Source organism: Oncorhynchus mykiss, chromosome 12, assembly GCF_013265735.2.
Source record: "Oncorhynchus mykiss isolate Arlee chromosome 12, USDA_OmykA_1.1, whole genome shotgun sequence".
In the NCBI taxonomy this organism is placed as follows: Eukaryota; Metazoa; Chordata; class Actinopteri; order Salmoniformes; family Salmonidae; genus Oncorhynchus; species Oncorhynchus mykiss.
In genome coordinates this window covers 102,059,117-102,080,229 of record NC_048576.1, presented here as the reverse complement: position 1 = coordinate 102,080,229, position 21,113 = coordinate 102,059,117, and the positions used below count along the sequence as shown (strand labels likewise).

General features: G+C 46.3%; 1 protein-coding gene and 1 long non-coding RNA gene across 2 annotated transcripts in view; one reads left to right on the top strand and one right to left on the bottom strand.

The window, feature by feature from the left end:
- Positions 1–21,113, bottom strand: part of LOC110539186 (NLR family CARD domain-containing protein 3-like) — an 808,883-nt gene that overhangs the window by 399,062 nt on the left and 388,708 nt on the right. The window lies entirely within an intron of this gene.
- Positions 1–21,113, top strand: part of LOC118937870 — a 71,388-nt gene that overhangs the window by 19,213 nt on the left and 31,062 nt on the right. The gene's annotated exons all lie outside the window — the stretch shown is intronic.

The window sequence follows — 21,113 nt, the reverse complement described above, 5'->3', positions numbered from 1 at the left end:
CACACACACACACACCTGCTGGACACACACACTGGACACACACACACACACACTGGACTTACAGACACACACTGGACAAACACACACACACACAAACACAGTGGACACACACACTGGACACAGACTGGACTCACAGACACACACACACACACACACACACACATACACAGACACACACACACACACACACACACACTGGACAAATACACACACTCTAGACAAACACACACACAAACACAGTGGACACACACACACACTGGACACACACACTGGACACACACACTGGACACACAGACACACACTGGACACACACACAGACACACACTGGACTCACAGACACACACTGGACACACACACACACACACACACTAGACAAACACACACACAAACACAGTGGACACACACACGCTGGACTCACAGACACACACTGGACACACACTGGACACAGACACTGGTCACACACACTCACACACACACACTGGTCACACACACTCTGGACACACACACACACTGGACTCACAGACGCACACTGGACACACACACACACACACACACACACACTGGACAAATACACACACACACACACAAACACAGTGGACACACACACACACACACACTGGACTCACAGACTCACACTGGACACACACACACACACACACTAGATACACACACAAACACACACACTAGATACACCCACACACACACAGGACACACACACTCTGGACACACACACTCTGGACGCACACACACTGGACACACACACACTGGACACACACACACACTGGACACACACACACTGGACACACACACACTCTTGACACACACACTGGACACACACACACTCTGGACACACACACATGCGCGTCTTTCTATAGTAGTGAGGACCTCTTACAATAACACTGTTAAAATACCAATGTAATCATGTGTTGTCTTTTATGTTGAAAAACTAATTATACAATTATATATAATTATATCTGGACATACGCTCCATAGTTGTACAAGTATACAAGGATATATTGTACTTTTCATAATAAAACAGACTTGAAACAAGAAAAGCCTGTTAATTTTATTTCACCTTAATTGTGAAAACAGTTTGTTTATTGATTTTTACGTTGCCTCCGTCAGGTTGATGATAAGATAAGGTCACTATAGCAACAGAGTGTTGTCATGCAGGGTCACTATAGCAACGTAGTGTTGTGATGCAGGGTCACTATAGCAACAGAGTTCTCTCTGCTCTCTTTGCTCTCTTTTCTCTCTTTTCTCTGCACTCTCTGCTCTCTCTCACTCTCTGCTCTCTCACTCTCTCTTTGCTTTCTCAGCCTGCTCTCTGCTCGCTCTCTCTGCTCTGTCTCTGCCTCTACTCTCTCTGCTCTCTGTTCTCTGCTCTCTCTCTTTCTGCGCTCTGCTCTCTCACTTCCTCTGATCTCTCTGCTCTCTCTCTCTGCTTTCTCTCTCTCCCTCTGCTCTCTCTCTGCTCTCTCTGCCCTCTGCTCTCCCTGATCTGTCTCTCTGCTTGTTGGAGGAAATTATAGTTGAAATGATTAATTATGCATACATTAGATTAGAACCAGTTATTTTAATACTATTATGTTATGGTATGAAATGTATGGGTTCTTGGTTAAGCTGTTACTGAAAATGTAAGTAAAACAAATGAATTGTCTGTACCTTGTGGGAAAGGGAGAAGGAGGGCATATCTTTCAGACAGATTGGAATGTTTGTTTTACGAGGGGAGTAGAAGACATCTCCAGACCTGAAGACACTGCGCTATTGTGTGGATCGGAGAGGGTGTGAGAAACTGATGATGTCATTTTATGTTGTCTCTTTAAAAGGTAAGGTTCTTTGTATTTTGGGTCAGTACTCTCTTGTAATAAACGCTGCTACCTGAGTTTAAGACTGGGGCTCTGTCCATTCCTATAATAATAATATGGGTTTTACGATCCCATAGAATGCATTGACAGAGTACTTCATTCTGATTGGGAAATAATACAGAGGAATTTAGAATTCCACTAACACTGCTCTCAGCTCTCTCTCGTCTTTCTCTCTGCCCTCTCTGCTCTCTCTCTCTTTGCCCTCTCTGTTCTCTCTCTCACTATTTTCTCTCTGTTCTCTGCTCTCTCTGCTCTGCTCTCTCTTTTCACTGCTCTCTCTTTTCACTGCTCTCTCTGCTCTCTCTTCTCTGCTCTCTTTCTGCTCTCTCTCTTCTCTCTCAGCCTGCTCTCTGCTCTCTTTCTGCTCTCTGTGCTCTCTCTTTTCTCTGCTTTCTCTCTGCCCTCTCTGCTCTCTCTCTTTGCTCTCTGCTCTCTCTCTCTCTCTGCTCTCTCACTCTTGCTCTCTCACTCTCTCTTTGCTTTCTCAGCCTGCTCTCTGCTCACTCTCTCTCTGCCTCCTCTCTCTCTGCTATCTCTCTTCTCTCTATTCTCTGCTCTCTCTCTCCCTCTGTTCTCTATGCTCTCTCTCTTTCTCCCTCTGCTCTCTCTCTGCTCTATGCTCTCTCTCTCTTTCTCCCTCTGCTCTCTCTGCTCTCTCTCTCTGCGCTCTCTCTCTGTTCTCTGCTCTCTCTGCTCTCTCTGCTCTCTCTGCTCTGCTGCTCTCTCTCTGCCCTCTGCTCTCTCTCTGCTCTCTTGTCTCTCTGTTTTCTGCTCTCTCTCTGCCTCTGCTCTCTCTGTTCTCTGCTCTCTCTCCCTCTCGTCTCTCTCTCTCTTTCTCCCTTTGCTCTCTCTGCTCTGCTGCTCTCTATTTTATCTGCTCTCTCTGCTCTCTGCTCTTCCTCTCTGCTCTCTCTGCTCTCTTTCTCTGCCCTCTCTCTGCCCTCTCTGCTCTCTCACTCTTCTCACTCTCTGCTCGCTCTCTGCTCTCTCTGCTCTCCGCTCTCTCTCTGCTCTCTCAGCCTGCTCTCTGCTCTCTCTCTGCTCTCTCTCTCTGTTCTCTCCTCTCTCACTCTGCTCTCTCTCTCTCCCTCTGCTCTCTCTCCCTCTGCTCTCTCTCTCTCTGCTCTCTCTCTTTTCTCTCTCCCTATCTGGTCTCTTCTTTCTCCCTCTACTCACTGCTCTCTTCTCTCTCCCTCTGCCCTCTCTATCTGCTCTCTTGCTTTTCTCTGCTCTCTCTGCTCTCTGCTCTCTCTCTCTGCTCTCTCTCTTTCTGCCCTCATTATCTGCTGTCTCTCTCTGCTCTCTCTGTCCTCTGCTCTCTCTCTCCCTCTGCTCTCTCTGTTCTCTGCTCTCTCTGCTCCCTCTGCTCTGTCTGCTCTCTCTCTCTTCTTCCTGTTCTCTGCTCTCTCACTCCCTCTGCTTTCTCTGCTCTCTCTTTGCTCTCTGTTCTCTGCTCTCTCTGCCCTTTGTTCTCTCTGCTCTGCTGCTCTCTCTACCCGCTCGCTCTGCTCTCTCAGCCTGCTCTCTGCTCTCTCACTCTCTACTATCTCTGCTCTCTCTGCTCTCTTTGATCTTTCTCTCACTCTCTGCTCTCTCTTTGCTCTCTCAGCCTACTCTCCGCTCTCTCCCTCCCTCCCCCTCTCTCTTTCTCTCTCTCTCTCTAATGCTCTCTGCCCTCTCTCAGCCTTCTCTCTTCTCTCTGCTCTCGCTCTCTGCTCTCTCAGCCTGCTTTCTGCCTGCTTTCTGCTCTCTCAACTCTCTGCTCTCTTTTCTCTGCTCTCTCTCTGCTCTCTCTCTCTTTCCCTGCTCTCTGCTCTCTCTGTGTGCTCTGCTCTCTTCTCTGCTCTCTCTGCTCTCTCTCTCTCTGCTCTCTCTCTTTCTGCTTTCGTTATCTGCTGTCTCTCTCTGCCCCCTCTCTCTATGCTCTCTGCTCTCTTCTCTCTGTTCTCTGCTCTCTCTCTCCCTCTGCTCTGTCTGCTCTCTTCTCTTTGTTCTCTTCTCTCTGTTCTCTGCTCTCTCTCTCCCTCTGCTCTCTCGTCTCTCTGTTTTCTGCTCTCTTTCTGCCTCTGCTCTCTCTGTTCTCTGCTCTCTCTGTTCTCTGCTCTCTCTGTTCTCTGCTCTCTCTCTCTTTCTCCCTTTGCTCTCTCTGCTCTCTGCTATCTCTCTTCTCTCTGTTCTCTGCTCTCTATTTTATCTGCTCTCTCTGCTCTCTGCTCTTCCTCTCTGCTCTCTCTGCTCTCTCTCTCTTTCACTGCCCTCTCTCTGCCCTCTCTGCTCTCTCTCTCTTCTCACTCTCTCTACTCTCTGCTCTCTCTACTCTCTGTTCGCTCTCTGCTCTCTCTGCTCTCCGCTCTCTCTCTGCTCTCTCAGCCTGCTCTCTGCTCTCTCTCTCTGCTATCTCTCTCCCTCTGCTCTCTCTCTCTGCTCTCTCTCTCTGTTCTCTCCTCTCTCACTCTGCTCTCTCTGCTCTCTCTCTCTGCTCTCTCTCTCTCTCTCTCCCTCTGCTCTCTCTCTCTGCTCTCTTTTCTCTCTCCCTATCTGGTCTCTTCTCTCTCTCTCTGCTCTCTCGCTTTTCTCTGCTCTCTCTGCTCTCTCTCTGCTCTCTCTCTTTCCGCTCTCATTATCTGCTGTCTCTCTCTGCTCCCTCTCTCTCTGCTATCTGCTCTCTCTCTTCTCTCTGTTCTCTCTGTTCTCTGCTCTCTCTGCCCTTTGTTCTCTCTGCTCTCTGCTCTGCTGCTCTCTCTACCCGCTCTCTCTGCTCTCTCACTCTCTATTATCTCTGCTCTATCTGCTCTCTTTGATCTCTCTCTCACTCTGCTCTCTCTCTGCTCTCTCAGCCTGCTCTCCGCTCTCTCCCTCCCTCTCCTCTCTCTCTCTCTCTCTCTCTCTCTCTAATGCTCTCTGCCCTCTCTCAGCCTTCTCTCTTCTCTCTGCCCTGTCTCAGCCTTCTCTCTTCTCTCTGCTCTCTGCTCTCGCTCTCAGCTCTCTCCCTCTGCTCTCTCTCTCTCTAATGCTCTCTACCCTCTCTCAGCCTTATCTCTTCTCTCTGCTCTCTCTCTCTCGCTCTCTCTCTCCCCCTCTGCTCTCTCTCTCTCTGCTCTCTCTACCCGCTCTCTCTGCTCTCTCACTCTCTATTATCTCTGCTCTCTCTGCTCTCTTTGATCTCTCTCTCACTCTCTGCTCTCTCTCTGCTCTCTCAGCCTGCTCTCCGCTCTCTCCCTCCCTCTCCTCTCTCTCTCTCTCTCTCTCTCTCTCTCTAATGCTCTCTGCCCTCTCTCAGCCTTCTCTCTTCTCTCTACCCTCTCTCAGCCTTATCTCTTCTCTCTGCTCTCTCTCTCGCTCTCTCTCTCCCCCTCTGCTCTCTCTCTCTCTGCTCTCTCTCTTTTCTCTCTCCCTATCTGGTCTCTTCTCTCTCCCTCTGCTCTCTTCTCTCTCCCTCTGCCCTCTCTATTTGCTCTCTCTGCTCTCTCGCTTTTCTCTGCTATCTCTGCTCTCTCTCTTTCTGCTCTCATTATCTGCTGTCTCTCTCTGCTCCCTCTCTCTGCTCTCTGTTCTCTCTGCTCTGCTGCTCTCTCTACCCGCTCTCTCTGCTCTCTCACTCTCTATTATCTTTGTTCTCTCTGCTCTCTTTGATCTCTCTCTCTCTCTGCTCTTTCTCTTTGCTCTCTCAGCCTGCTCTCCGCTCCCCCCCCCTCTCTCTCTCTCTCTCTCTCTCTAATGCTCTCTGCCCTCTCTCAGCCTTCTCTCTGCTCTCTCTTCTCTGCTCTCTCTATGCTCTCTCTGTGTGCTCTGCTCTCTTCTCTCTCACACACACACTCTCTGCTCTCTTCTCTCTCTCTCTCCCACACTCTCTGCTCTCTCCCTCCCACACTCTCTGCTCTCTCTCTCTCCCACACTCTCTGCTCTCTCTCTCTCTCCCACACTCTCTGCTCTCTCTCTCTTTCCCACACTCTCTGCTCTGTCTCTCTCTCCCACACTCTCTGCTCTCTCTCTCTGCTCCCTCTCTCTCTTTTCCCTGCTCTCTGCTCCCTCTGTGTGCTCTGCTCTCTTCTCTCTCACACACACTCTCTGCTCTCTCGCTTTTATCTGCTCTCTTTGATCTCTCTCTCTCTCTGCTCTCTCTCTTTGCTCTCTCAGCCTGCTCTCCGCTCTCCCCCCCCCCTCTCTCTCTCTAATGCTCTCTGCCCTCTCTCAGCCTTCTCTCTTCTCTCTGCTCTCTCTCTCTCTTTTCCCTGCTCTCTGCTCCCTCTGTGTGCTCTGCTCTCTTCTCTCTCACACACACTCTCTGCTCTCTCGCTTTTATCTGCTCTCTTTGATCTCTCTCTCTCTCTGCTCTCTCTCTTCGCTCTCTCAGCCTGCTCTCCGCTCTCTCCCCCCCCTCTCTCTCTCTCTCTAATGCTCTCTGCCCTCTCTCAGCCTTCTCTCTTCTCTCTGCTCTCTCTCTCTCTTTTCCCTGCTCTCTGCTCTCTCTGTGTGCTCTGCTCTCTTCTCTCTCTCACACACACTCTGCTCTCTCGCTTTTCTCTGCTCTCTCTGCTCTCTCTCTCTCTGCTCTCTTGCTTTCTGCTCTCGTTATCTGCTGTCTCTCTCTATGCTCTCTGCTCTCTCTTCTCTCTGTTCTCTGCTCTCTCTGTTCTCTGCTCTCTCTCTCCCTCTGCTCTCTCTGCTCTCTCTCTCCCTCTGCTGTCTGCTCTCTCTCTCTTCTCTCTCTTCTCTGCTCTCTCTCTTCTCTCTCTTCTCTGCGCTCTCTCTTCTCTCTGTTCTCTGCTCTCTCTGCTCTATGCTCTCTCTCTGTTTTCTGCTCTCCCTACCCGCTCTCTCTGCTCTCTCACTCTCTATTATCTCTGCTCTCTCTGCTCTCTTTGATCTCACTCTCTGCTCTCTCTCTTTGCTCCCTCTCTCCCACACACTCTGCTCTCTCTCTCTGCTCTCTCTCCCACACTTTCTGCTCTCTCTATCTTAACAGTGGTGCAGTTTGGACAATCACCACTTGATGGCAGTGTTAAACCAGAAGTGATGAAAACAACATCACTGCATAGAGAGAGAGAGAGAGAGTCTAATATACTGATATACAGCAACATTCAGAAAGTATTCAGACCCCTTGACTTTTTACACATTTTGTCACGTTACAGACTTATTCTAAAATGGATTAAATGTATTTTTCCCCCCTCATCAATCTACACACAATAACCCATAATTACAAAGCAAAAACTGTTTATTTTATGTGTGAACATTTTCATTAAAAAAAAAAAAAACGTAGATATAACATTTACATAAATATTCAGACCCTTTACTCAGTACTTTGTTGAAGCACCTTTGGCAGCGATTACAGCCTTGAGTCTTCTTGGGTATGATGCTACAAGCTTGGCACACCTGTATTTGGGGAGTTTCTCCCATTCTTCTCTGCAGATCCTCTCAAGCTCTGTCAGGTTGGATGGGGAGTTTCTCCCATTCTTCTCTGCAGATCCTCTCAAGCTCTCTCAGGTTGGATGGGGAGTTTCTCCCATTCTTCTCTGCAGATCCTCTCAAGCTCTGTCAGGTTGGATGGGGAGTTTCTCCCATTCTTCTCTGCAGATCCTCTCAAGCTCTGTCAGGTTGGATGGGGAGTTTCTCCCATTCTTCTCTGCAGATCCTCTCAAGCTCTCTCAGGTTTGATGGGGAGCGTTGCTTCGCTGCACAGCTATTTTCACGTCTCTCCAGAGATGTTTGATCGGGTTCAAGTCTGGGCTTTGGATTGGCAACTCAAAGGCATTCAGAGACTTGTCCAGAAGCCACTACTGCATCGTCTTGGCTGTGTGCTTAGGGTCGTTGTCCTGTTGGAAGGTGAAACTTTACCCCAGTCTGAGGTCCTGAAAGCTCTGGAGCAGGTTTTCATCAAGGATCTCTCTGTACTTTGCTCTGTTCATCTTACCCGTAATCCCGATTAGTCTCCCAGTCCCTGCAGCTGAAAAACATCCTCACAGCATGATGCTGCCACCACCATACTTCATCGTAGGGATGGTGCCAGGTTACCTCCAGATGTGATGCTTAGCATTCAGTTTGCTTAGCAAACCAGTTAAATCTTGGTTTCAAAAGACCAGAGAATCTTGTTTCTCATGGTCTGAGAGTCCTTTAGGTGCCTTTTGGCAAACTCCAAGCGGACTGTCATGTGCCTTTGACGGAGGACTGGCTTCCATCTGGCCACTCTACCATAAAGGCCTGATTGGTGGAGTGCTGCAGAGATGGTTGTCCTTCTGGAAGGTTCTCCAATCTCCCATCGGGTTCTTGGTCACCTCCCTGGCCAAGGCCCTTCTCCACTAATTGCTCAGTTTCACAGGGCGGCCAGCTTCAGGAAGAGTCTTGGAGGTTCCTAACGACTTACGTTTCAGAATGATGGAGGCCACTGTGTTCTTGGGGACCTTCAATGCTGCACAATTATTTTGGTACCCTTTCCCAGATCTGTGCCTCACTACAATCCTGACTGGGAGCTCTAATACACACACAGTGTCCTGTAGGCCAATCCTACAGTACTTCCATATACACCCCCCATCTACTACTGCCACTATATATATATATATATATATATATATATATATATATAGACCACCTGATAGAACCCAGGTCTCATCTCTCTATCAGTACTAGCCACTACTACTGCTACTATATATATACAGTGCCTTGCGAAAGTATTCGGCCCCCTTGAACTTTGCGACCTTTTGCCACATTTCAGGCTTCAAACATAAAGATATAAAATTGTATTTTTTTGTGAATAATCAACAACAAGTGGGACACAATCATGAAGTGGAACGACATTTATTGGATATTTCAAACTTTTTTAACAAATCAAAAACTGAAAAATTGGGCGTGCAAAATTATTCAGCCCCTTCATCACCATTCCATCACCATTCCATCACCATTCCACCACCATTCCATCACCATTCCATCACCATTCCACCACCATTCCATCACCATTCCACCACCATTCCATCACCATTCCATCACCATTCCATCACCATTCCATCACCATTCCATTACCATTCCACCACCATTCCATCACCATTCCATCACCATTCCATTACTTTTCCACCACCATTCCATTACCATTCCATTACCATTCCATCACCATTCCACCACCATTCCATCACCATTCCATCACCATTCCATCACCATTCCATCACCATTCCACCACCATTCCATCACCATTCCACCACCATTCCATCACCATTCCATCACCATTCCACCGCCATTCCACCACCATTCCATCACCATTCCATCACCATTCCATCACCATTCCATCACCATTCCACCACCATTCCATCACCATTCCATTACTATTCCACCACCATTCCATTACCATTCCACCACCATTCCATTACCATTCCATCACCATTCCATTGCCATCCACTTCCACAGTTCTTTACTAAAAACATATTTATTTGTTACATTTGACTGTGTAAAACCTAGCAGTACTACTGATTTCTCTGAGAGTGAGGCAGATATATATTATTACTGTGTAAAACCTAGCAGTACTACTGATTTCTCTGAGAGTGAGGCAGATATATATTATTACTGTGTAAAACCTATCAGTACTACTGATTTCTCTGAGAGTGAGGCAGATATATATTATTACTGTATAAAACCCAGCAGTACTACTGATTTCTCTGAGAGTGAGGCAGATATATATTATTACTGTGTAAAACCTAGCAGTACTACTGATTTCTCTGAGAGTGAGACAGATATATATTATTACTGTGTAAAACCTAGCAGTACTACTGATTTCTCTGAGAGTGAGGCAGATATATATTATTACTGTGTAAAACCTAGCAGTACTACTGATTTCTCTGAGAGTGAGACAGATATATATTATTACTGTGTAAAACCTAGCAGTACTACTGATTTCTCTGAGAGTGAGGCAGATATATGTTATTACTGTATAAAACCTAGCAGTTCTACTGATTTCTCTGAGAGTGAGGCAGATATATATTATTACTGTGTAAAACTATTACTGTAATTTAATGATGCCAATGTGTTTTCATTAATTGAAAACCCTTAGTCTATTTTAAGAGAATTTGTAAGATTCTTGTTTGCATAAAATAGACGGAGACCAGTCTTTTCAATAATAGGTAACAGAATTTATTCTCGGAGCGTGCTGCCACTTCACCACGAGCAACAGTCGTCCTTTAGTATGTGCCTCAATGCTAATGCTGTAACAGAAACCCCTCCTCTCGACAGGGACAAAGTGAGGTGAAAAGTTCATTCTAACTTACTAACACACTCCCAGGTAACTTTTGACCCCTCAACATTATCGATCACCACTGAGCTGACAGTTCTAATTAACAGAAAACTTAGGAATGAACTCACTGTCTTATCTAAAAACCCCAGAGCTCAGTTCCGTAGGTTCAACCATAGGTTAACTACCTTATGTGTTTACACAGTCCACAACCCATTAGTTTCTTCCTAGTTGGAATGGTGTTCATTACCTTTAATTACTCCTTGTCCGTGTCTCACAATCCCACCTTATGAACTCATATTGTTAATCAGATATAATAAAACAGAGTATAAGTTTACTTAGTTACAGTTCTATTTTAAATGGGTATATTGTTTATTCATTTATTCATAATAATTCTAACAATCCACCCTAAAAATGAATAAACAATTCATTCCATCATTAAATAGGTGCTGGGGGACAGGACGGTGATCTTGTACGAATAGGATATTAACTAGGCGTGGGGAGACAGGAAGGGAATTCTATGCGGACAAGATAACTTGAATGGTCAATTGAATTGTGGGAGTATTGACCATCGTTCCGATTCAACAAATAGTACTGAAATAAAGTCCAAATGAGGAGGAGAGGGAAACCAAAATCTAGAGGAATGGGATAAAAGCCAAATCTATAGACAAGAGGTTCTAGGCGAGAAAATATTGGCGTGAGATTAACAATATTATTGTCTTTAAAAGCCCTCTGACACAACCGGCAAATAAGATGTTAACTAGGGATTTACGACCCCTGGGCTTATAGTTGTATAGGTAAGACCTAATATCCGATTCAACAGTCAAAGCTATTGACAATGTTTCCACAAAGGAGAAAACGAAGGAGAGAATACACACCATAAAAAAACTAGCTCGATAGATCCGGGTGCCTTGGAAGCCAGAGGAGTTATTAATCAATGATTAAACAAATAAATAGGGTTAGTGGGTTAGTGGAGAAAAGACAGATAAACAACGGGCAGAGGGGCTAAATACAGCTAGGATATGGTTAGCCGAGGCGAGGAAGGGAGCTGAGAACAAAGGAAAAGGAAGGGAGGCGTCCAAAATCTGACTCGGACAAAGACCCTGAATAGAAGCTGATATTACTAAAATAGTCAGGAAGGGTTTAACCTGATGACGGGTGAGGGTTCCCTTTTGAGAACGACCCCTCCCACGTTCAGCTGGAACGCAAAAATATTCTTAGAAATATTTAACCTCCACACATTAACAAGTCCAATAGCTCAAATGAAAGATAAACACCTTGTTCATCTAGCCAGCAAGTCAGATTTTTTAAATGTTTTACGGCGAAAACACACCACATATTTATATTAGACCACCACCGAAACCAAGACAAGAGGCAGCCATTTTATCCCAGAAAATATAAAATTATAAAAGCAGGATTAAAAAATAAATCATTCACTAACCTTTTGAAAATCTTCATCAGATGACAGTAATAGGACATGTTACACAGTACATTTTTTTTTTCAATAATATGCCATTTATATCCATAAATGTCCATTTACATTGAATTGATGTTCAGAAAATACTCAAAAATGTCCGCAGAAAATATAGATAGCGCCGCAAGATAACGTAAATAGACATCATAAACTTTGACTAAATATACATGTTCTACATATAGTTAGAAAGATACACTGCTTCTTAATGCAATCGCTTTGTTACATTTCTTTTTAACGTTACAGAAATCGCTCACTATTCAATATTCTGAGACGGCGCTCAGACATAAGCAATATTTCTCCGCTATGTTGGAGTCAACAGAAACACACAATTTCAGCATAAATATTTCCTTACCTTTGATGGTCTTCGTTCAGAATGTACTGGAAGGGTTCATACTTACCCAAAACATTGTTTGGTTTCAAGTCTTGTGTCTTTGTATTAGCATCTGCTAACAATATCAGCTGAAATGCTCCCAAAATGTCCTCTGGTCCCGAAAAGTTGCGCATCAAAACTTCAAAATTACATATTATATGTCGACTAAACAGGTCAAACTAAGTGCAGAATCAAGCTTTAGGATGTTCTAAACGTACAAAACAATTTTCAATTCAACCGGTCATTGTTAGTTCTCCTCCGGAGTGCTGGAACAAAGGAATGGATGGGACCAATTCACGCACTCATTTCACTCCCATAGGGCCAAAACTCGCGGGATTTGAACGATTAAACACTCTACTGAATGAGGACATCTAGTGGAAGACATAGAAAGTGTCCCCAGATCCATAAGTGGTTGGGAAGGGTGGGGGCGATCACGTCAAAGTTGCCCCAACTTTCATGATCCCAAAACTAGTTTGGAAGAATGCCTGCCCTGTGAGTTCTGCTATACTTACAGACATAATTCCAACGGTTTTAGAAGCTTTAGAGTGTTTTCTGTCCAATAATAATTATTATATGCATATATTAGCAATTTTGGACAGATTTCTTTTCAATTTACTATGGGCACGCAATTCCTCCAAAGGGGGCAGTATTCTGCCTAGCCTTAAGAGGTTTTTAAATTAGGACTATTTCCTGGGAATTCTCGGTGCCGGAGTTTGCGACTACAGACAATTATAATAATTTAATTATTGGCGGGGAAACTCAATCATTTCAATAGCGGAAACACCAAGGTTCGTATCTCAGCTTTGAAACCGATAGACTAAAATTGATTTTAGATTGTAATTCATCTATTTGTATGTTTTGCCTGAAAAAATATGGTCGCTAGTGTTTGTAAAAGATATGAACTGAACATTTAATATGTTGTTTAGGTTGAATTGAAAGAAGAATTCATTCAAAATAATGGCGAGACAATTTCGATGTAATACGCTATTTTGCCCAAAATTATCTGCTAGAATAATGTATTGAGAGTCATATTTAAATAAAAGTATCATAGAAGAGAAAGTCACCTAAACCTGATTAATTTTAGGGAATAACGGAGAGATACGATACAGTTTTGTGCCACCAGGATGATATATTTTTTTATGAATCGACTGACATACGATAAATTTAGCACAGAACATGGTACGTTTAAATGTTAGGGTATAGAAAGTTGAGAAGTTTGGTTGGTTTAACTTTGTCTATAGAATTTAAAGCAGAACTCAATCTGAATAGGGAATATATATTTTACAGAGGCAGGCTGACTTGAAGGTAAAACTGCGTCATTTTACGTTGACTACACAACAACGTTCCTCAAATAATGACAGAGAAAATGGGTTGTGGCATTTAGAGGGAAAATGCATGCATTATAGCTTGAGTTACTTTTCAAAAGTGGCTAAAAGTTCTATTTTTTTTTATTTTAAAGGAGCTGAATATCGTCTGAAAAGATGCTACAGCTAGCAACAGAATTGCTAGGCCTTCCATTGAGCTATATTTGGCTATTTTTCTACTTTTTTTATTTATTTTACTTTACTTTATTTAACTAGGCAAGTCAGTTAAGAACAAATTCTTATTTTCAATTATGGCCTAGGAACAGAGGGTTTAACTGCCTGTTCAGGTGCAGAATGACAGACTTGTACCATGTCAGCTCAGGGATTTGAACTTGCAACTAGTCCAACGCTCTAACCACTAGGCTTCCCTGCCTCCCCTATAATATAGGTAGGTAAGAATAGTTTAATCGTAAAAAGTTGTGGTTATTTCCCGAGTATTGATTTTTGGTTAGGTAACGCCAGTGAAATCGAACAAGAAGTTAACGTGTTCTAAACATTACGGGGAACAATGAAATGTCTACAATAGGGTATGGCTGGCTAGGAATGTCTTATTTAAAGGGACAGTGCACGTTTATCACAGTGGTTTGAGTGTATTGCTGGGTATATGTTACGGATACAGGTATCCTGTGTCTGTGTGTATATGTATCCAGGGTATAAAATATTTTGGGGCGACAATTTGGAGATAGACTGAATGAGTTACATGAAACATCGAGGAAATTTAAAACGTATGGTTTGAGGGTATTATCATAATTATTGTTGTTGTAGTAAACATTTGGGTTAAGGGGATTTCCCTGTTCCCAGAGATAAGATATCTTAAAGGGGTACACTCACATATGGAACATTAGGAGTTTTATTTTCTGAGTTTTAATTAGACAAGTGAATAAAAATGGTTAAAGATAAAGGGTTCTTTAATAGGGTCTAATATGGTGATGAACACGAATGTAAAGTGGTGGTGTGACCTTTGACCTTATCATGGCTATCTCTTGGGGTCTGATCAGCCTCAGGGGAGAGCCATTTGTATAATGAATTTGTGGTCATTTGGGTCACTAGTTATAAGGTAAATTAATTAAAACGGAGTTATAGTTTTGGGTTAGAATTTTAGTTTGAACTGCAGATGAGAAAGTGGTTCAGGAAATTTTACAATATTAGCTGTGAAGTTTTTGAATTGGCTATTATTGATTTGTTATTACAACAGAAAAAATCCTATCCTATTTATCATTGAGAAAAAATAGGGGGAGATAAGATTCATTGAGGTTTGGATAGGATATATATTAAGCCAATAGGGCAGGAAATTACATAGAAAAATATGTTTCAGTTCTTAGGGGTGGTTAAAACGGTAGATAAGGTATCTCAAACTATGAAACATATATTAAATTATTGATGTGACTGATTTTTAAGGTTAACCCATGTTATTTTTTGAAAAAATACAGTGGATTCCCAAAGGAGAGATGTCATTAACACAGTAAAGAGATAATAATAATAATAATTTTGCACGCCCAATTTTTCAGTTTTTAATTTGTTAAAAAAGTTTGAAATATCCAATAAATGTCGTTCCACTTCATGATTGTGTCCCACTTGTTGTTGATTCTTCACAAAAAAATACAGTTTTATATCTTTATGTTTGAAGCCTGAAATGTGGCAAAAGGTCGCAAAGTTCAAGGGGGCCGAATACTTTCGCAAGGCACTGTATATATATTTTTTAGCTAACACATAGGCATAGAGGTTAAAGATATAATAAGATAAAAGATATGAGAAACTGTTTGTTAACCAAGCCTGTATGTCCAGGATTTTATGAATTACAGGTGAAGTCACTCAATCCAGTCCCTGAGGCTTGTTGGGGGGACCATACCAAGGACTCCTGGTGACAGCTAGCTGAAAGAGCTACCTGGATTCATATCACACTGCGGGAGGGTAAGACACCCTAACACTGTCGAACAATAACAGTGTTCGAGAGGAGAACTGGAATTAACAGAATTCCAGGGGCCATCTCTCGAATGAAGATCTCTCCTCCGTCATTTCATCCCTGTTTTTGTTCATAGAAGTGAAAGTGTGTCTGGTTCTTGCTAATGATGTGTTCTCGGGGAGAGGGTGGGGCTTCACATGTGTGCTGACCGTCCTGAGCTGTTTAATTGTAGGGGCCATAGTCCTGATCCATCATGATCCCCGGAGAAGGCCAAAGGGGGTAACTTGACTCATGTGCTAGACGACGGAACTTTGACATTACCAAAGCATCTCAAAAGATCACTGAAACGGCCTCCCGGGTGGCGCAGTGGTTAAGGGCGCTGTACTGCAGCGCCAACTGTGCCATCAGAGTCCCTGGGTTCGCGCCCAGGCTCTGTCGTAACCGGCCGCGACCGGGAGGTCCGTGGGGCGACGCACAATTGGCCTAGCGTCGACCGGGTTAGGGAGGGCTTGGTCGGTAGGTCCTTGTCTCATCGCGCACGAGCGACTCCTGTGGCGGGCTGGGCGCAGTGTACGCTAGCCAAGGTGGCCAGGTGCACGGTGTTTCCTCCGGCGCATTGGTGCGGCTGGCTTCCGGGTTGGATGTGCGCTGTGTTAAAGAAGCAGCGGCTTGGTTGGTTGTGTATCGGAGGACGCATGACTTTCAACCTTCGTCTCTCCCGAGCCCGTACGGGAGTTGTAGCGATGAGACAAGATAGTAGCTACTACAACAATTGGATACTACGAAATTGGGGAGAAAAAGGGGTAAAACAATTTTAAAATTTTTTTTTAAAAAAAGATCACTGAAACAAAACAGTAAGGAAATGAGAGTGGGATTGGGAAGGTGGAGTTCTAGGTATACCAAATGTGGCCTCTGACTCCTTTGCAGTTCAGGACTAAGAGCAGCTATTATGGAAGACATGTTACGGTGCGTGAATGAGGACCCAAAAGCGAATTAACTTAAACAGAGCTTCTTTAATTACCAAACATAGGTAGGCTCAGACGGACCGGCAGATTCCGACAGGACAAGACAAGGTTACAGCAAACATGACGACAGTCTGGTTCAGGCATGAAACACAACAAACAAGAATCCGACAAGGACAGGAGCAGAAACAGAGAGAGATATAGGGACCTAATCAGAGGGAAAAAGGGAACAGGTGGGAAAAGGGGTGACGAGGTGGTTAGGAGGAGACAAGGCACAGCTGGGGGAAAGAGGGGGAGAAAAGATAACCTAACAACGACCAGCAGAGGGAGACAGGGTGAAGGGAAAGGACAGAGACAAGACACAACATGACAGTACATGACAGTACCCCCCCACTCACCGAGCGCCTCCTGGCGCACTCGAGGAGGAAACCTGGCGGCAACGGAGGAAATCCTCGATCAGCGCACGGTCCAGCACGTCCCGAGAGGGAACCCAACTCCTCTCCTCAGGACCGTACCCCTCCCAATCTACGAGGTACTGGTGACCACGGCCCCGAGGACGCATGTCCAAAATTCTACGGACCCTGTAGATGGGTGCGCCCTCGACAAGGATGGGGGGGGGGGGGGGGGAAGACGAGCGGGGGCGCGAAGGACGGGCTTGATGCAGGAGACATGGAAGACCGGGTGGACGCGACGAAGGTATCGCGGAAGAAGAAGTCGAACTGCGACAGGATTAATGACCCGAGAAATACGGAACGGACCAATGAACCGCGGGGTCAACTTGCGAGAAGCCGTCTTAAGGGGAAGGTTCTGAGTGGAGAGCCAAACTCTCTGACCGCGACAATATCTAGGACTCTTAGTTCTACGCTTATTAGCAGCCCTCACAGTCTGCGTCCTATAACGGCAAAGTGCAGACCTGACCCTCTTCCAGGTGCGCTCGCAACGTTGGACAAAAGCCTGAGCGGAGGGGACGCTGGACTCGGCGAACTGAGATGAGAACAGCGGAGGCTGGTACCCGAGGCTACTCTGAAAAGGAGATAGCCCGGTCGCAGACGAAGGAAGCGAGTTGTGGGCGTATTCTGCCCAGGGGAGCTGTTCTGACCAAGACGCAGGGTTGCGAAAAGAAAGACTGCGTAAGATGCGACCAATAGTCTGATTGGCCCGTTCTGCTTGACCGTTAGACTGGGGGTGAAAGCCGGAAGAGAGACTGACGGAAGCCCCAATCAAACGGCAAAACTCCCTCCAAAATTGAGATGTGAATTGCGGACCTCTGTCCGAAACGACGTCTGACGGAAGGCCATGAATTCTGAAAACATTCTCGATGATGATTTGTGCCGTCTCTTTAGCAGAAGGAAGCTTAGCAAGGGGAATGAAATGAGCCGCCTTAGAGAACCTATCGACAACCGTAAGAATAACAGTCTTCCCCGCTGACGAAGGCAGTCCGGTGACAAAATCTAAGGCGATGTGAGACCACGGTCGAGAGGGAATAGGAAGCGGCCTGAGACGGCCGGCAGGAGGAGAGTTACCGGACTTAGTCTGCGCGCAGACCGAACAAGCAGCCACGAAACGACGCGTGTCATGCTCCCGGGTGGGCCACCAAAAACGCTGGCGAATGGAAGCAAGCGTACCCCGAACGCCAGGGTGGCCGGCTAACTTGGCAGAGTGAGCCCACTGAAGAACGGCCAGACGAGTAGGAACGGGAACGAAAAGAAGGTTCCTAGGACAAGCGCGCGGCGACGGAGTGTGAGTGAGCGCTTGCTTTACCTGCCTCTCAATTCCCCAGACAGTCAACCCGACAACACGCCCCTCAGGGAGAATCCCCTCGGGGTCAGTGGAGGCTACTGAAGAACTGAAGAGACGAGACAAAGCATCAGGCTTGGTGTTCTTAGAGCCCGGACGATAAGAAATCACGAACTCGAAACGAGCGAAAAACAGCGCCCAACGCGCCTGACGCGCATTAAGTCGTTTGGCAGAACGGATGTACTCAAGGTTCCTATGGTCAGTCCAAACGACAAAAGGAACGGTCGCCCCCTCCAACCACTGTCGCCATTCGCCTAGGGCTAACCGGATGGCGAGCAGTTCGCGGTTACCCACATCATAGTTACGTTCCGACGGCGACAGGCGATGAGAAAAATACGCGCATGGGTGGACCTTGTCGTCAGAGAGGGAGCGCTGAGAAAGAATGGCTCCCACGCCCACCTCTGACGCGTCAACCTCGACAACGAACTGTCTAGAGACGTCAGGTGTAACAAGGATAGGAGCGGATGTAAAACGATTCTTGAGGAGATCAAAAGCTCCCTGGGCGGAAACGGACCACTTAAAGCACGTCTTGACAGAAGTAAGGGCTGTGAGAGGAGCTGCCACCTGACCGAAATTACGGATGAAACGACGATAGAAGTTCGCGAAGCCGAGAAAGCGCTGCAGCTCGACGCGTGACTTAGGGACGGGCCAATCAATGACAGCTTGGACCTTAGCGGGATCCATCTTAATGCCTTCAGCGGAAATAACAGAACCGAGAAATGTGACGGAGGAGGCATGAAAAGTGCACTTCTCAGCCTTCACAAAAAGACAATTCTCTAAAAGGCGCTGGAGGACACGTCGAACGTGCTGAACATGAATCTGGAGTGACGGTGAAAAAATCAGGATATCGTCAAGGTAAACGAAAACAAAGATGTTCAGCATGTCTCTCAGGACATCATTGACTAATGCCTGAAAGACAGCTGGAGCGTTAGCGAGGCCGAAAGGAAGAACCCGGTATTCAAAGTGCCCTAACGGAGTGTTAAACGCCGTCTTCCACTCGTCCCCCTCCCTGATGCGCACGAGATGGTAAGCGTTACGAAGGTCCAACTTAGTGAAAAACCTGGCTCCCTGCAGGATCTCGAAGGCTGAAGACATAAGAGGAAGCGGATAACGATTCTTCACTGTTATGTCATTCAGCCCTCGATAATCTATGCAGGGGCGCAGAGACCCGTCCTTCTTCTTGACAAAAAAAAAACCCCGCTCCGGCGGGAGAGGAGGAGGGGACTATGGTACCGGCGTCAAGAGCTACAGACAAATAATCTTCGAGAGCCTTACGTTCGGGAGCCGACAGAGAGTATAGTCTACCCCGGGGGGGGGGTGGTTCCCGGAAGGAGATCAATACTACAATCATACGACCGGTGTGGAGGAAGAGAGGTGGCCCTGGACCGACTGAACACCGTGCGCAGATCGTGATATTCCTCCGGCACCCCTGTCAAATCACCAGGCTCCTCCTGTGAAGAAGAGACAGAGGAAACAGGAGGGATAGCAGACATTAAACATTTCACATGACAAGAGACGTTCCAGGAGAGGATAGAATTACTAGACCAATTAATGGAAGGATTATGACAAACTAGCCAGGGATGGCCCAAAACAACAGGTGTAAAAGGTGAACGAAAAATTAAAAAAGAAATGGTTTCACTATGATTACCAGAAACAGTGAGGGTTAAAGGTAGCGTCTCACGCTGAATCCTGGGGAGAGGACTACCATCCAGGGCGAACAAGGCCGTGGGCTCCTTTAACTGTCTGAGAGGAATGTCATGTTCCCGAGCCCAGGTCTCGTCCATAAAACAGCCCTCCGCCCCAGAGTCTATTAAGGCACTGCAGGAAGCTGACGAACCGGTCCAGCGTAGATGGACCGACAAGGTAGTGCAGGATCTTGAAGGAGAGACAGGAGTAGTAGCGCTCACCAGTAGCCCTCCGCTTACTGATGAGCTCTGGCCTTTTACTGGACATGAAGTGACAAAATGACCAGCGGAACCGCAATAGAGACAGAGGCGGTTGGTGATTCTCCGTTCCCTCTCCTTAGTCGAGATGCGGATACCTCCCAGCTGCATGGGCTCAGCACCCGAGCCGGCAGAGGAAGATGGTAGTGATGCGGAGAGGGGGGCAACGGAGAACGCGAGCTCCTTTCCACGAGCTCGGTGACGAAGATCAACCCGTCGCTCAATGCGAATAGCGAGTTCAATCAAGGAATCCACGCTGGAAGGAACCTCCCGGGAGAGAATCTCATCCTTTACCTCTGCGCGGAGACCCTCCAGAAAACGAGCGAGCAAAGCCGGCTCGTTCCAGCCACTGGAGGCAGCAAGAGTGCGAAACTCAATAGAGTAGTCTGTTATGGATCGATTACCTTGACATAGGGAAGACAGGGCCCTGGAAGCCTCCTCCCCAAAAACAGATCGATCAAAAACCCGTATCATCTCCTCCTGAAAGTCCTGATACTGGTTAGTACACTCAGCCCTTGCCTCCCAGATTGCCGTGCCCCACTCACGAGCCCGTCCAATAAGGAGAGATATGACGTAGGCGACACGAGCAGTGCTCCTGGAGAAAGTGTAGGGCTGGAGAGAAAACACAATATCACACTGGGTGAGGAACGAGTGGCATTCAGTGGGCTCCCCAGAGTAACACGGCGGGTTATTGATTCTGGGCTCCGGAGATTCGAAAGCCCTGGAAGTGGCCGGTGGATCGAGGCGGAGATGGTGAACCTGTTCTGTGAGGTTGGAGACTTGGGTGGCCAGGGTCTCAACGGCATGTCGAGCAGCAGACAATTCCTGCTCGTGTCTGCCTAGCATCGCTCCCTGGATCCCGACGGCTGAGTGGAGAGGATCCGAAGTCGCTGGGTCCATTCTTGGTCGGATTCTTCTGTTACGGTGCGTGAATGAGGACCCAAAAGCGAATTAACTTAAACAGAGCTTCTTTAATTACCAAACATAGGTAGGCTCAGACGGACCGGCAGATTCCGACAGGACAAGACAAGGTTACAGCAAACATGACGACAGTCTGGTTCAGGCATGAAACACAACAAACAAGAATCCGACAAGGACAGGAGCAGAAACAGAGAGAGATATAGGGACCTAATCAGAGGGAAAAAGGGAACAGGTGGGAAAAGGGGTGACGAGGTGGTTAGGAGGAGACAAGGCACAGCTGGGGGAAAGAGGGGGAGAAAAGA